Raw genomic sequence first — 4,537 nt, 5'->3', positions numbered from 1 at the left:
AAATTTGATGCTAAGGCGGATGAGGGTATCTTTCTTGGTTATTCCCTACATGGCAAAGCCTTTAGGATATACAACAAAAGAACCATGACAATTAAGGAATCAATACATGTTACTTTTGATGAAACTAATATTACCTCTTTGAGAAAGAAATTTCTTGATGATATTTCAAATTCTTTGGAAGATATGCACAATCAAGAAAGAAATCTAAAAAGGAAGAGAAATGAAGAAAACAAGGATGTTCAAGATGATATAGCCCAGGAAAATGATGATCTTCCCAAAGAATGAAATATCTCAAGAAATCATCCTCTTGATAATATCATCAGAGATATCTCAAAAGGGGTAACAACTAGACACTCTCTGAAATATTTGTGCAATAACATGACATTTGTTTCTATGATAGAACCTAAAAACTTTAAAGAAGCCATAATAGATGATCAATGGATAGTTGCTATGCAAGAAGAGTTAAATCAATTTGAGAGAAATAATGTTTGGGAACTAGTTGAGAAACCACATAACTACCCCATTATAAGAACTAAGTGGGTATTTAGAAATAAACTAGATGAAAATGGTATAGTAATTAGAAATAAAGCTAGACTAGTTGCAAAAGGGTACAACCAAGAAGAAGGTATAAACTATGAAGAAACATTTGCACTTGTAGCTAGATTAGAAGCCATTAGAATTCTTTTTGCCTATGCATCTATTATGAACTTTAAGCTATATCAAATGAATGTCAAGAGTGCCTTCTTAAATGGTCTAATCCAAGAGGAAGTATATGTAGAACAACCTCCCGGGTTTGAAGACTCACAAAAATTAGATTATGTCTATAAGTTAAAGAGAGCACTTTATGGGTTAAAACAAGCTCCTAGGGCTTGGTATGAAAGATTAAGTAAATTCCTATTAGAAAAGAATTTCATTCGAGGAAAGGTAGATACCACCTTATTCATAAAGAAGAAGGATAATGATATCTTATTGGTACAAATTTATGTTGATGATATAATCTTTGGATCTACTAATGAATCTTTGTGCATGGAGTTTTCTATTGACATGAAAAGTGAGTTTGAGATGTCGATGATGGGTGAGTTAAACTACTTTCTTGAATTACAAATCAAACAAACAAATGATGGGATCTTTGTCAACCAAGCAAAATATTGCAAGGAACTCATTAAGAAATTCCGAATAAAGAACTCAAAACACTTGGCTACTCCTGTGAGCACTGGTTGCTACCTTGATAAAGATGAGTCCAGTCAACCCGTTGATGAAAAGCAATATAGAGGTATGATTGGATCTCTACTTTACTTATCTGCAAGTAGGCCAGATATTCTGTTTAGTGTGTGCATGTGTGCAAGATTTCAATCAAATCCAAAGTTTTCACATTTAACTGCAGTAAAAAGGATCATAAGATATCTCTTAGGAACAGTTAACTTAGGATTATGGTACCCAAAAAATTCTTTATGCAATTTAGTAGGATACTCAGATTCAGATTTTGTTGGATCCAAAACATATAGGAAGAGTACTAGTGGCACATGTCAATTCATAGGATCTGCTCTTGTCTCTTGGCATAGCAAGAAGCAAAATAGTGTAGCATTATCCATAGCCGAAGCAGAATACATCTCTGCTGGCAATTGTTGTGCACAAATCCTATGGATGAAACAATAACTATCTGATTATGGGATTGTATTAGACCATATCCCCATAAAATGTGACAACACAAGTGCCATAAATATATCTAAGAACCCAGTTCTCCACTCTAGAACCAAGCACATAGAAATTAGGCGTTATTTTCTTAGAGATCGTGCCCTAAAAGGTGATTGTGTTCTAGAATTTATAGATACCAAAAATCAACTCGCAAATATCTTCACAAAACCACTACCCAAAGATTCCTTCTACACCATTAGAAGAGAATTAGGACTTCTAGATGCCAGTGACTTAGACAAATGATTTGTTTTATGTTATGATGACTTATGACTTGTTTAATACACATACTTTTATTATGTTCTGTGAATGATTTATGACATTATGTTATTCATTTATTCTCTGATCATTGGTTATGTTTTAAGTATTTGGTACTTAGTTAATTATGATTGAACATGATGTTTATGGTTTGTGATATATGACTAAGTGGTTTGCATTTTAATTTGGTTTTATTCAATTTTGCTTTATGTATGTTTTAGAATCTTTTATGTTTGTTTTACAAATTATGCTTTGTGTATGATTAAATTATTCATGTTTTACGCACTTTGGCCTTTTTGATGTTGCCAAAGGGGGAGAGAAAAATGGGTATTTTAGAAATCAAGATATTATATTTTCAAAGCTTTAAAATTAAGCATAAATTCAAAAAGAAAGGGGGAGAAAGAGATGAGTGAACGGTAGAACAAAACTTGTATGTATTCTCTTGATTTCAGGATTGTCATCATCAAAAAGGGGGAGATTGTGGAAGCAATGACTTCCAAGATTATTTTGATGATGCCAAAGAATCAAGAGTTAAGCAAGTTCCAAAGATTCAAGAATCAAGTTTCAAGAATCAAGAATCAAGATTCAAGATTCAAGATTCAAGAATCAAGTTTCAAGAATCAGGATTCAAGACTCCCGATTCAAGAATCAAGAGAAGACTCAATCAAGATAAGTACTAAAAAGTTTTTTCAAAACATTGAGTAGCACAAGAATTTTTCACAAAATATTTTACCAAAGAGTTTTACTCTCTGGTAATCAATTACCATAAGGTAGTAATCGATTACCAGTAGTTAACATTATTTTCAAAACTGATTTACAAAGCTGTAATCGATTACCATAAGCATGTAATCAATTACCAATGTTTTAAAACGTTAGAATTCAAATTTGAAGAGTCACAACTAGCGATAAAACATTTCCTAATCATTTTTAACTTGTGTAATCGATTACACAATACTTGTAATTGATTACCAGTGTTTCTAAACGTTTTGATTTTCAAATTTAAACATAAAGAGTCACATCTGTTGATGTGTAATTGATTACACCTTAATGGTAATCGATTACCAGTGGCTGATTTCGAAAAATAAATTACCAACAGTCACAATTCTTAAAGTGACTTGTTTCTAAAGAGTTTTTCAAAAGTCAAAACCTTTAAGTGACTAGTTTTCAAAAGAGTCACAATCTTTTAAAGTGATTAGTTTTACAGAAATTGCCAAGAGTTACAAACTTTAACTTGAGTCATCAAATGACTATAAATATGTGACCATGGCATGAATTTCAACAACTGTTATATACAGAACTTTCTGATTCATTTCTCTTTATCTTTCTAAAGAGTTTTTGTTCAATACTTTATCTTCCAAGAAAAGTTCATTATTCATAAACTTGTGCTACTTTTCTTCTTCATTCACTTCTCCCTTAGCCAAAAGAATAGAAGGGCTAACCGCCTGAATTATTTTGTATCTCCCTTCTCTCTTTCCAAAAGATTCAAAGGACTAACCGCCTGAGAATTCTTTTGATTCTTCCCTTCCCCTTAAACAAAGGATTTCAAAGGACTAACCGCCTGAGAATTATTTGTCTTTACACATTGGAGGGTACATCCTTTGTGGTACAAGTAGAGGGTACATCTACTTGGGTTGTTGTACTAAGAACAAGAGAGGGTACATCTCTTGTGGATCAGTTCAAGTGGAGGATACATCCACTTGGTTGTTCAAAGAAAACAAGGGAGGGTACATCCCTTGTGGATCTTTTCTTGTAAAGGTTTTTACAAGGTTGAAAGAAATCTCAAGAACCGGTGGTTGCTTGGGGACTGGATGTAGGCATGGGTTGTTGCCAAACCAGTATAAAATTCTTGTGTTTGTCTTCTTCTTCCCTACACTCTTTAATTTCCGCTGTGTACTTTTAATTTCCGCTTTTACTTTTGGTTAAGTTATTGTTTCTGTTCTTTACTTTCTTAACTTAGTAGTAAAAGCCTAGTTGAATCTAGTAACATTAAGAAGGATAATTTTAATTAGTTAAGACACATTAATAATTAATTTAATCCCCCCTTCTTAATTATTTCGAGGCCACTTGATCCAACAAATCTAAATTGACTTACAGAATCCACAACTGTATAACAAATATTCTGAGACATTGACCACTGTGTGGAATTTTAGAGAGATCTTCGTGCTTTATGTACAATGGGAAGTGTTCATTAAACACCATGAACATGGTAGCATCCCACATAACCTAGAGAGGCTTCAAAAAAAGCTATGGGATGGTCAATGTCACAAATATAGGGGATCCTCGACCTCATGATCCAGCCTATCTGGAGGTTTTGCTGGAGACACAGCTGCAAGTTTATCCAACATAGTTAATTAACATAATTTAATTACAGTGGACAATTCAATTGAAAAAAAGAAGCATATAATGAGAGTAAAATACTTGTTCTGATAAACGCTTCACGAGATGTGTCGGCCAAGCAAGGAAGGTGTTAATTGCCTGCCCTACTAAAATAACATCGTCAGTGGGTACAGGAATGAGAGCCTCTGCATCTTTAACCTCCTCAACACCAACCTTCACTTGGTCATGCAACAAAAGGGATGTTGTGAAC

This window comes from Glycine soja, chromosome 11, assembly GCF_004193775.1.
Source record: "Glycine soja cultivar W05 chromosome 11, ASM419377v2, whole genome shotgun sequence".
NCBI classification, from domain to species: Eukaryota; Viridiplantae; Streptophyta; class Magnoliopsida; order Fabales; family Fabaceae; genus Glycine; species Glycine soja.
The sequence above is the reverse complement of the archived record's forward strand: the minus strand, read 5'-3'. Positions refer to the sequence as shown.